Source organism: Giraffa tippelskirchi, chromosome 1 (genome assembly GCF_054371585.1).
Source record: "Giraffa tippelskirchi isolate mGirTip1 chromosome 1, T2T-mGirTip1v1.2.pri, whole genome shotgun sequence".
NCBI lineage: Eukaryota > Metazoa > Chordata > Mammalia > Artiodactyla > Giraffidae > Giraffa > Giraffa tippelskirchi.
The window spans coordinates 73,545,866-73,559,125 of record NC_137275.1 but is presented as its reverse complement, the minus strand read 5'-3'; the positions used below and the strand labels follow the sequence as shown (position 1 = coordinate 73,559,125).

The 13,260-nt window shown below is 42.5% G+C and overlaps 1 protein-coding gene and 1 non-coding gene across 4 annotated transcripts in view; one reads left to right on the top strand and one right to left on the bottom strand.

Annotated features, from left to right (window-relative positions):
* FAM184B (family with sequence similarity 184 member B) overlaps positions 1-13,260 on the bottom strand; it is a 161,803-nt gene that overhangs the window by 85,872 nt on the left and 62,671 nt on the right. The gene's annotated exons all lie outside the window — the stretch shown is intronic.
* On the top strand, positions 8,055-8,127 carry TRNAG-UCC (transfer RNA glycine (anticodon UCC)). Its single transcript has one exon. It is a non-coding gene; the product is annotated as a tRNA-Gly (tRNA).

The window sequence follows — 13,260 nt, the reverse complement described above, 5'->3', positions numbered from 1 at the left end:
TAAAAATGATACCAGATTGTGACACTACTCAAATGTTGAACAGAGATTCAAAGGAATCAATAAAATGTCAAAAAGCAAGATGAGTATATTCACAGAATTTTAAGACTGTAAACAAGATACCACCAAGACCATCTTTCTCATTTTATAAATAAGACAACATTGGCCCCAGGAGTCTGCTGATTTCTACATGGTCACACAGCTTGTGTAGAAGAGTTACAAGTGGGCTTTGATCTCTTGATTTTCAGTGTTCCTTTCACTGAATCTCAAAGTCCCTCATGAGAAAGATAATGAGTCTCCAAAGACCCTAAAGTTGGAGCCCATGAGACTCCCAGGAAACTCCACTTCTGTCTCCTTGGGTGTTATCTACAGACTCTGTTACTCTCTGATCTAGCTCACATTCAGCTTCAATTCAACAACTTCCATTTACAGAAACCCTTCCCTTCATCAGGCATCAAGAAGGAGCAGAGGGACCATACTGAAGTCATGGTCCCTGCCCCAAGAAACTCACAATTTAGCAACAAGTACATAAAAAAACAACCATGAAGTGATGAAAAATGACATGTTGACAGGATATGACTACTTTACTTTTACAGAAAAATGTAATATCCAACCTACAATCTGTGAGAGACTCTCACCCCTGACCAAAAGTGGTGAGTAGGTATCCTTGGCTGGCTGTTGATAGAACCCCATTCTTCTGACCAAGGGATTAGGACAGGCTGGTCACAGGACCCAAGCCAGGCCAAGCAGGGTCCTTCCGAGGGCTTTATTCAATTGGGGTAGGAGAGAATCTCTCTTGCCTGTCTGAGGTTGGAAGGATGTTAATTCAGAGTGACCTACGCCCTTGTTTTCCATCACATGGAAAAAGCCAGTTAAGTACTAGAAAAGAATGATTTAGCCACCGAGACAAATGCAGAGACATGAGTAGGAGAAAGAGTCAAATGTACCTGTCTGGCAACAACAAATATCTAGGTCCTTGTATTGTCATCATCATCATCAACATCCTTAGAATTAACATTTTAAGTGCTGCTTGATGCCAGGAATGGTGCCTATATAAAATGTGGGCACTTGATAACCTCCTTGAATAATGATAATAATAGTAGCATTAATAAGGCTATAAAGGCATTATTATTCTCCTTTCATAGAAAAGTAAACTGAGAAACAAAGAGGTCAAAGAATTTGTCCCACAGCTAATGGGCCATGAACTCAAATTTGTTTGACTCAATCCTAATTCCTTCCACAGCAACATATAGCCCTAAGCTGGAAAAGCACTGTGCTCTAAATGAAGGCAGGGAGCCTGAATTTCCCGTGCAGAACTAGTATTCAAGTACTCACACCATTTGGCCCCCAGGCTGGACTGACTCTGGGGATGGCTTCTTGACTCCTGGGGGGTCTCTCCCCAAATTGACATCCCTTCCTTGACACCTTGAGTGGAAGTCCTCTTTCCAGACAGAGAAATCTCAAATCCTCTCCACCAGCACCCCCAGGGTGAATATCAGATTCTGTCTCCAGAGTCCCCCCTCTGTTCAGAGTAGAAAACCACCATTTCTGACACCAACACATTTCCACAGTGTTCATAAATCTGACAGGTTCTCCTTACTGAGATCTCATTATGTGCCAGGCACACTTCAAAGTTCTTGGGATGTATCAGGGGACATGACATATAGAGATCACTGCCTTCATGGAGTTAGATTCTAGTGGCAGGGCGAGGGAGGAGGGGGCAGAGAGATCGACAATAAACAATAGATATAATAAATGAGTTCATTATGGTTAGTTAGAAGGTTGTAAGTACAATGGAAAATGAAAAAGCAGACCAGGAAAGGAAGATGAGGAGTATGGGGAGAGAGGGTACCATTGTTTGAAACAGGACAGTTCAGGTTGGCTTAATTGAGAAGGTAGCATTTGGGCAAAGACAAAAAGGAGGTGGGAGGTTAGCCAGGCAGACATCGGGGTGAAGGGTTCTAGACCAAAGCAAGGGTCCTGAGGCCAGTGGGGTTGAGTGGAGTGAGCAAGGGGCAGTAACAGAAGTTAGTCTGGGGAGGTCATGGGGTGCCTGGGTTGTAGAGTCAAGGACTTTGGCTTTTACCCAGGGATGAGAGCCACTGTGAGTAGGAAAGAAGCCCAACTTAAAAGAGGATCATTCTGGCTTTTGGATTGTGAATAAACTATAGGGGGAGCAGGGAGACAATTAGGAGGTAGTCATCTCGGGAAGCTAATGCAGGCATCTCAACATGGTGTGTCCCACAGCGAACTCATCCCCTTCCCCTTGCTACCTCCCATCCAGACCTGCCCCTGGGTGCCACAATGCAGTGTTCTTCAGGTGGGAACCCAAGAGTCCTCTTTGGCCCTTTTCTCTTCCCTCAGGACATGAAGACTGCATAGCCTGACTGCCAGGAAGTCTCCATGTCCATCCCTCCTCGTGCTGCGCCTCCTCCTACTCTCACCTGCCAGGTCATCATTATCCCAGCCTTTTCTCCCTGCTGCCCAGCTCCCTGCCCTCCAAGAGTCAATAAACTGAATACAGCTTCTCCCCACACTACCCAATGGGGCTCCTCACAGCCCCCTGGATAAAATGATGCCCCTTGGCATGACATTCAAGGCTCGGAACAATCCAGTATCAAATCCTGCCACCACCCCTGAGGACCACAAGCTCCAGTGACAACTGGGTTACACACTGTTTCCTGCACAAGCCACACACCTGCAAAACTTTCTGGTTTTGCTCAAGCTCCTCCATGTCTGGCATGCCTTTCTTGCCATGTTCTCCTGGTGAAATTCTCCTCAACATGAAGCTCTAGATCCAATGTCATCTGCCTTCCAAGATCTCCTCCAGGGCCACCGTGGGGAATTCACTAATTCAAGAAATATGTACTGAGTCCCGAGGCACTAAGCTGATGCTGTGAGTTATCCTCACCTAATAGTTCTTTTCTGGTATGAAGAGTGAAAAAAGATATAGATTCTAAAATTTACATTCCTTTCTTTTCCTTCCTTTTCTGCTCCCCCATAAGATCTGTCCATGTGGCTGGGGAGTCCCTTAGCATTGAGCCCTTTCCTATAGAGCACAGGAGTTAAGTATGTGGACACCAGGGCCAAACTACCCAAGTTCATGACCTGGATCCACTACCTAAAAGCTGTGTGACTTTGGAGAAGTAACTCAACCTTAGCGTTCCACACTACATTCAGTATCAGAGACCACTATTTATGCTGGGAAAGGCAGTCTCCTGCAAGTAGTCTTTCAGTCCCTGCTAGGCCACATAAGAATGGGCCTCTTGGCCTGGAACCCTTCCTTACCTAGAGATAAAGAATCCACACAGCCTGCATGGGCTTATCAGCTTGTGCAGGAATATCTTGAACTGTCTCAGGCTCAGCATGTACTCCTTTGTTCTGCTGAAGCATGTAGGTCAATGGCCCTGAGGCATGACCTGGATTTCAGTATTTCAGACTCCTGAAGCAGGTAGGAGGGGTCCTTCTGCTACAGCACAATCATCCTGTGTCGGTGCCCGGGCATCTGCTAGCAGAGAAACGAGTACGCACCACTGGCGCTGATCTTTCTCTTTCTTCTCAATGTGAGTAAAGGGTTGATTCATTCAATGCTTGACAATGTTGTGTCTTCCTTGGCAACTCAGACACCAAGATGCTATGGGAAGAAGCATTTGGACTTCTACTCCTGGTGGGTGGCACAGAGATGATCTTTGCTATTCCTCCATGTAGTAATAATCGGGGTCCTCCCTGAGCATTGATAACCAGTGCATGGTGTCCTGCTTGACAATTTGTTGATCCCAAGAATTTCAATTTTTAGCTGATACCCTGCTAATTTACTCTATTTTCCAGACCCTTGTGCAGTTGTTTGTGGCCACATGGCTAAGTACTACTTAATAAAACGTTAGAAAGAGTATTATGCAGGTTTCCAGAAAGCCTCCTTAAATGTGAGGGGCTGCACATATCTTTGTCCTTCTCCTCCCAGCAGCGTGGAAAAGGATTGTCATGGCTGGAGCTCCAGTAGTCATCTTGGACCAGAAGTTGATGTTGAGGAAGAAACTGTGCAGCTGGCAAGGCAGAACAGAAAGATACAACAGCCTGACTTGTGACAGCATGCTCTTCCATCCCAACCTGTGATTTTGTACCTCTAGTTCTCTTTTATGTAAGGGAGGGGAAAACTTTTCATTTGTTTGGATTTTTCTGTTATATGTAGCTGAAACTAATCCTAACTAATTAAAAGTCTGTCGCCCACAAGCCACAACTAGAGACCGTCGGCTGCAATGAAATATCCTTCAGAAGGCAACGAGGATCCCACATGCCACAGCTAAGACCCAAGGTAGCCAAATGAATAAATTAACTAATAAATAACCCAGTATCTTGCTCACTTTTGTATTTCCTGTACCTTGCATTGTGTCCTGCACAAAGTCTGTGTCCATGAGAAAGGTCTGATGAATCATAAACAAATGGGTTTGTATTAAACGGCTCACATCACAAACACAATAAAAAAAGGAACATTATGCATATGTACATAAAACATATGTAGCTATTTATAGTTCAGGGCATATTTTAGGATTAGCTAGGGATTTTCCACTGTAGCTTTTAAGACCCAGTAGGGCTGTTGTTTACACCCCTCACTTCTTGAAATAACACAAACAATTTTGCTTTGGGGAGAGTTCTGATGTCAGGTTGGCCTCATCGCTCAGGTGACAATAAACAGACAAGGAAGAGTGGCAGCTGCCCAGCTGGAAGTTGGCTGGGAGCAATGAGTGTTTTCATGATTATATTTATTTAATATTTATAAATGATAACTGTCATCAGGAGCCAACCTCCAGGCTCCCAGGTGCTTTGTATCATAAAGCCTCATGGGGGGTTTATGTTTTATATCATTTATTTCTTTTTCATCACAGCGGTCTTCACTGTCTGCTCTGCATGCAAAGTAAACTGCAAAGCCATATGGTCCATTGTCTTGGATTTTTGTAGCTAAAGAGAACAAATGGCCAGCTCACTATTTTTCTTATACAATATATCCTCCACAAATTTCTTCCTATTTTTAAAATTGAAGTATAGTTGATCTATAATATTGTGTTAGTTTCAGGTATATAGTAAAATGATTTGGTTATATATCTATATTCTTTTAAAAATTACTTTTCATTACAGTTTTATTGGGCTTCCCTCATAGCTCAGTTGGTAAAGAATCCGCCTGCAATGCAGGAGATCCCGGTTTGATTCCTGGGTTGGGAAGATCCACTGGAAAAGGGATAGGCTACCCACTCCAGTATTCTTGGGCTTCCCTTGTGGCTCAGCTGGTAAAGAATCTGCCCACAATGAGGGAGACCTGGGTTCAATCCCTGGGTTGGGAAGATCCCCTGGAGAAGGGAAAGGCTACCCACTCCAGTATTCTGGCCTGGAAAATTCCATGGACTCTGCAATCCATGGGGTTGCAAAGAGTCAGACATGACTGAGTGACTTTCGTTTTCACAGTTTTATTACAAGACATTGAATATAACCCCTTGTGCTATACAGTAAGTCCTCGTTGGTTATTTGGTATTACGCATATGGTATTACGCATATGTTAATCTCATCTCCCAAATTATCCCCTTCGGTAACCATAAGTTTGTTTTCTATGACTATGAGTCTGTTTTTGTTTTGTAGGTCCATCTATATTTTAGATTTCACATATCATATGGATATCATTTATGATATCATATAAGTGATATCACATGGTGTTTTTTCTCTGACTTACTTCACCTTCATCTCTAGGTTCATCTGTGTTGCTGCAAATGGCATTATTTCATTCTTTTTTATGGCTGGGTATATGTACCACATCTTCTTTATCCATTCCTCTGTTGATGGACATTTAGGTTCCTTCCATGTCTTGGCTACTGTAAATAGTGCTGCTATGAACACTGGAATGCATGTATCTATTCGAATTAGAGTTTTTGTCTTTTCTGGATACACGTCTAGGTGTGAGATTGCTGGATCACATTACCTACCACCAATTTCTTTTAAAGAGAAAGAAATCACCCTTACAAAGTAAAATATATCTCTCCTTATGCACACACCCCCTTTTTGGTCATAGTTTTCATTATGGGGGATACAGCATGCTCAAAGCAAATCTAAATCCTTGTGTGCTTGAAGCTGACATTCAAGTAAGAGAGTCAGACAACAAACATGTGAAATAAGTGGAATAAACAATCTGGTAGGAAGTAATGAATGAAAAGAAAAAGTATAAAGCAAGGAAGGAATACTTAGGGGGTGGAGTTAAAATTATACACAGCAGTGAAGGAAGGCTTCACTGAGGAAGTAACATTTGAGTAGAGAGCAGATGGACACAAAAAAGTAAAGAATGAAGGGTGTTGGGGAAGAGCACACCTGCAAGAGGTTTAACAGCAGAGTCCCAGAGGCACAAGGATGTGCGTTGGGCTGATGTAGTAGCAAGGAGGCCAGTGTGGCTGGGGCAGAGTGAGCAGTGAGGGCAAAGAGTAGGCAGGAGAGGTGAAGGGCTGGGTTGTGAAGGTCCCACAGCTTCTTGAAGAACTCTGGGTTTTACCCCATGTGAGATGGGAAGCCTTGGAGAGGTCAGAGTGTGATCTGATCCACATTTTATAAAGATCACTCTGGCTGCTGTTGAGAATGGTGGAAGCAGGGAGATTCATTAGGAGACATGTCTCTTCCAGGTCCCACCAGTCTTTTCCCCCATCTTCATTCCCTCGGTAATCTTCCCTAGCCCACTTTAGAACCAAGAGCCATGTCGTGCTCCCTTTGTCCCTATCAAAATGTATTTTTGAATTCTTCCATCACACTAGTCAATAGCAGCTGCCATTTTGAGTAGATTCATACCCAAGAAAAGCAGAGTGAAGAACAACAGTTTGTACAGGGTCCACAGAGTGAAGGCGGTCTATGTTCTCCCCACTCTTCAGTCGGGACTTCTTCAGTTGTAAGCGAAATGGATCCAGTGTGCTCATTTTCTACCGTTGATAAAGAAATGACAAGTTGATAAAGAAATTACCACAAACAGACAAGTATGATGTGGCTAGGTTCTTGCTCAAGGGCTGAATGAAACTGAGGTGTTGCCTGCTGAGTTCTCATCTGGAGCCTCTGGGAAGAAATTTGTCTCTCATCTAATTCAGGCTTCTGGCATAATTCACCTCCTTATGGCTATGAAACTGTTCTCTGGGACTGCTCTCAGCTCCTAGAGAGCACCTGCATTCTTTAGTACATGGTGCCTCCATCTCCCTCACTGAGTTTTTCTCATACTTCACATCTCTCTGCTTTCTCCAACTGTAATCTCTAGACTGGGCTTTCAGGGTTCATGTGATTAGGTCAGATTCACCTATTCTTTCTATCTTAAGGTCAACTTACTTGAAACCTTACTTACAACTGCTAAATCCCTTCCAGAGAAACCTAGATTGGTGTTTGATTGACTAAAACAAGATGTGTATATACCAGGGGTTGGGAATTGGGGGCCATGTTAGAATCTGCCTAGTATAGTCAGGTAAAAGGGAGCACAGTGGCCCACATATCTGGGAAGGACCTCCCAGAATAGAGGGGAGAGGTACAGGAGCTGGGTAAGGCCTCAATGTGCCCATGACTAACGTACATTCTCTTTCTACTCACCTCTCATCTCTGCTCACTTCTGCCTGTCTCCATTCTCCAGAGTTCCTCTCCCCAAAGAATAAGAAAGACCATCATCAGTTGCCCTATTTCCTGCAATCAGAGTTTTGTTATTCCAGCAGAAAGAGAATTTCTTTCTCCCAAAGTCTGAATATCAATCACAAGGATTCCAGCCGCCTAGGTCATGTGCTCCTGGCTGGGATGGGAAGTAGAGCACCAAGACTGAGAGCCCTCTGAGAATCATGTGGAGAGTGGGAGGGGTTCTCCAAATGGAAACGGAAAGCTTGCTGTATAGACAAACTGACCAAATCTGACCCTAGTCGCTGTCTCACTCTTTCCCCCAAAGACCTTCAATCCCCTCTGCATCCCACCCTTTCCTTTTCTGACTTGACCAGCCTTGCCTTCTTTACCTCTCATGAGATCTAGTTCTAGAATCCACAAGATTAAGTTCAAACCTACATGGGACTTCCCTGGTGGTCCAGTGGTTAAGACTCTGGGCTTCCAATGCAGGGAGCCCAGGTTCAATCCCTGGTCAGGGAACTAGATCCCACATGCCACAACTAAAGACTGAACATCCCAAGTGCCACATAAGATCCGGAGCAGCCAAATAAATAAATACAAATAAATATTTTTTAAAAAAATTTAAAAAATATCGATTCAAGCTTATAATATTTGGGGGTGTGGGATGTGGTTAGACATTAAAGTAATAATGCTTTGCAGAATAAAAGAATCCTGGACTAAAGTTTAGTCCTTACTCTAAACTAACTCAGACAGCCATTTTTTTGCTTTTTTGCATTTGTTTTTCTTGGGGATGGTCTTGATCCCTGTCTCTTGTACAATGTCACGAACCTCCGTCCATAGTTCATCAGTCACTCTGTCTATCAGATTTAGTCCCTTAAATATATTTGCCACTTTCACTGTATAATCATAAGGAATTTGATCTAGGTCATACCTGAATCATAGGCCTTACAAATAGCTGTGAAAAGAAGAGAAGCAAAAAGGAAAGATATACCCATTTGAATGCAGAGTTCCAAAGAATAGCAAGGAGAGATAAGAAAGACTTCCTCAGTGACCAGTGCAAAGAAATAGAGGAAAATAACAGAATGGGAAAGACTAGAGATCTCTTTAAGAAAATTAGAGATACCAAGGGAAAATTTCATGCAAAGATGGGCTCAATAAAGGACAGAAATGGTACGGACCTCACAGAAGCAGAAGATATTAAGAGGTGGCAAGAATACACAGAAGAACTGTACAAAAAAGATCTTCACGACCCAGATAATCACAATGGTGTGATCACTCACCTAGAGCCAGACACCCTGGAATGTGAAGTCAAGTGGGCCTTAGGAAGCATCACTACGAACAAAGCTAGTGGAGGTGATGGAATTCCAGTTGAACTATTTCAAATCCTGAAAGATGATGCTGTGAAAGTGCTGCACTCAATATGTCAGCAAATTTGGAGAACTCAGCAGTGGCCACAGGACTGGAAAAGGTCGGTATTCATTCCCATCCCAAAGAAAGGCAATGCCAAAGAATGCTCGAACTACCGCACAATTGCACTCATCTCACACGCTAGTAAAGTAATGCTCAAAATTTTCCAAGCCAGGCTTCAGCAATACATGAACCGTGAACTTCCAGATGTTCAAGCTGGTTTTAGAAAAGGCAGAGGAACCAGAGATCAAATTGCCAACATCTGCTGGATCATCGAAAAAGCAAGAGAGTTCCAGAAAAACATCTATTTCTGCTTTATTGACTATGCCAAAGCCTGTGACTGTGTGGATCACAATAAACTGGACAATTCTGAAAGAGATGGGAATACCAGACCATCTGACCTGCCTCTTGAGAAACCTGTATGCAGGTCAGGAAGCAACACTTAGAACTGGACATGGAACAACAGACTGGTTCCAGATAGGGAAAGGAGTATGTCAAGGCTGTATATTGTCACCCTGCTTATTTAACTTATATGTAGAGTACACCATGATAAACACTGGGCTGGATGAAGCACAAGCTGGAATCAAGATTTCCGGGAGAAATATCAATAACCTCAGATATGCAGATGACACCACCCTTATGGCAGAAAGTGAAGAAGAACTAAAGAGCCTCTTGATGAAAGTGAAAGAGGAGAGTGAAAAAGTTGGCTTAAAGCTCAACATTCAGAAAACTAAGATCATGGCATCTGGTCTATTTGTCATCACTTCATGGCAAATAGATGGGGAAACAGTGGAAACAGTGGCTGACTTTATTTTGGGGGGCTCCAAAATCACTGCAGATGGTGACTGCAGCCATGAAATTAAAAGATGCTTACTCCTTGGAAAGAAAGTTATGACCAACCTAGATAGCGTATTAAAAAGCAGAGACACAACTTTGCCAACAAAGGTCCATCTTGTCAAGGCTATGGTTTTTCCAGTAGTCATGTTTGGATGTGAGAGTTGGACTATAAAAAAAGCTGAGCGCCAGAGAATTGATACTTTTGAACTGTGGTGTTGGAGAAGACTCTTGAGAGTCCCTTGGACTGCAAGGAGATCCAACCAGTCCATTCTAAAGATCAGTCCTGACTGTTCATTGGAAGGACTGATGTTGAAACTGAAACTCCAGTACTTTGGCCACCTGATGCAAAGAGGTGAATCATTTGAAAAGACCCTGATGCTGGGAAACATTGAGGGCAGGAGAAGGGGACGACAGAGGATGAGAGGTTTGGATGGCATCATCGACTCAATGGACATGAGTTTGGGTAAACTCTGGAAGTTGGTGATGGACGGGGAGGCCTGGGGTACTGCAGTCCATGGGGTCCCAAAGAGTAGGACATGACTGAGGGACTGAACTGAACTGAACTATATTAACTGTGATAGGGAGCACATGGCAGGGGTCCACTGTAAAATTCTCTCGTTCCAAGAACTTGATGTGTGGAGTATAGTCAGTTGGTACCTTTAGATTCACTGTGACAGTCCCACCAAGGCAATGATTCTTTCCCACCCCCCACCCTCACAAAGCTGCTTCTAACTAACAACTAAGCCCAGAGGGATGAACAAGACTGGGCTATTTCTAACCAACACAAGACTCCTCTAATGTGCCCTCTCTGCTCAGGAGCCCCTCATCAGCCTGACCAAGACCCTTTCTTAGCTAGATTGAAGCCTGTGGATTTTTCTACCCAATTGTTCCTTCCCTCTTGCCTCTATAGGTGTCAGACCTGCAGCACAGTCAGTAGGTGCTCCCTGTCTAGTCCTGTTCCCTCTCCCATACTTCAGACACTTCTCCCAATAAATCTCCTCCATGTCAAAATTTGTCTCGGTGTTCATGTTTTGGAAGATCCAATATAACATCAAGGGAATTGGACTGGATTTCTGGACTGGATCCAATATAACATCAAGGGAGTTGGACTGGATTTATTGCAGCTCTAAAACTCTATCTGTTTGAGGGATACTACAAGCTTACACCTGTTTCATGAGAGAAGATAAAAATGGCTGAGCATTTAGGTCTCTAATCCACAACTATTTGGAGCCTATGTTCATTGCTTCTTTTGATTTTTACCCATCCCCTCCCCCTTTTGGTAATGCCTTATCAAGCAAAGTAAATAATTCTGAGCAAAGTTTCAGATGGCTATAGACATTTCAGAGACTGGCTGAAAGCTGGCCTGAAGCTTCATTTTACCTTAGCCAATGCTTATTATACTTCAGTGTGCAGATAAGTCCCCTGGGTGTATCTTATAAAAGGCAGCTTCCTGGACCCAACCCAAAGACAGCTTCACTCAAGAGAAGGGTAGGAGACCCTGGGAATCTGCCTTTTCATTAAACTCCCTTATGACTGATGCTGTTAGTTCACGGAATAACTGAGAAATGAGAACTTATTATGAAGAAAATCTACATTCTTTCTTAAGTTTTACAATGATTATTTACTGAGAACCTACAGTGTGCTGTGAGAAGCTATACAGAGTCATTAACTTTGCATGCATGATGGAGGCCAGGGTGGGCCAAGATGATTTCTCAAAAGTGGTGATTTCCTGCAGTGGGCCATAAAAAATATGAAGGAATTTGTCCCCCAGCTAGTAACATGGAGAAGACACTCTCAGTATATGTAGATCACATTAGACTGGGGAACGGAGGAGTCCTGGAGTTGGTTGGCAATGGAAGAGAAGACCAAGGGAAGGAATGCGGACCATCTAGATTATCTCAGTTACCACCTTGGACTTCACTTTCAACACCTGTGATATCAACAGAGAACATCACCACAGAAGTTTAGGGAACAGCCTTCTTATCTTGAGAAAACACAAGGTCAACAGAAAGTTGAGAGTCAGAAGTAGTAAATGCTACTTGCTTTTTCTTTCGTGGCATAACAGGGGCCTGGATTTAGAATGGCACTAGACTGGAAGCTCTCTGTGATGCCTCGGGATCTCTGCTCTGGCTCCCTGAGGTGCATGCTGTATTCTGAGGCTTCTCACAGCCCCAGGAATGAGCATCTAATTGGTTCGGGATTGTCTCTCAATAGGGATTCCCTCTATTGTCTCTCAAGGTTAGCCAGATACAAAGGACCCATCTATCAGTGAGGGCATTTGAGCTCCTTGGTCCCAGTTCAGAAGTGAGGACCAAGATCCTCTGGCCCACTGATAGTCCCTAACATTGGTCCATAGTTGTCCTTGAATTTGACATATGGTTTTGCTCCTTGCGCTTCAATCCTCTGTAAAACTTTTTAAAATGATTTTCTTTCTCATTATCAAAACAGTATAGGATTAAGGTAGAAATAAATCAAAATAATCATTATTTTAAAAAATTACTCCTAGTTAAAAGACTCTTTTCAAAAAAAGAGTACATATATCTTACAATTTTAGAGGTTTAAGGGTGCTCTGAAGTACATCTATAAATTTCTTACTGCCAATGTACCTTGTTCAGGAAAACTTTTGAAATGAGGAAAAAGGAAGACAGAAGGTATTAGAAAAAAAAAAAGAAACAGAAACAGATCTAAATATTGAGTTGTTGTACAACCTATACATTTAGTATCTGTTGCCTTGAACAAAATAAGTTTAAATAAACATAGTTGCATTACCTTAAGAAAGACAAACAAAGAATAAAAATCACCTGTATCCCCACTGGTACAAAGAAATAGTTTGGCTAACATTTGGATGTGTTTCCTGTCAGGTTGCCTTTTTAAAAAATATTTTATTTATTTAACTGTGCCAAGTCTTAGCTGTAGCATGTGGGATCTTTAGTTGCAGCTGTGGAATCTAGTTCCCTGACTAGGGGCTGAACATGGAGAACATGGAGTCTAAGACACAAGACTACCAGGGAAGTCCCAAGGTTGCTTTCATATGTATATGTTTTAGGATATTTATTTCATAACTATGATCATGGTATGCAATCAATTTCATTTCCTCACTTTTGCATTTACCATTATGTGATTTTTTGTTCATATACATCATGCTTAATGTGGACATAAAATTCCACCATGTACCTCTATCATATTTTACTGCTATATACACCTATTGTTGGAAATTAAAGCCATTTTCAATGTTTCATTATAAATAATGGTGCTTAGAATACAGAATTGCATTAAAGCTTTTTTTCACACTTTGGATTTTCCCCTTAGGATGAATTCTCTGAAGGAGAATTTGAGGATGAAAGAATAAGAAAGTTTTTAAGAGTTATTAACACATTGTCAAACTGCTTTTGAGAACAATGAGAACAT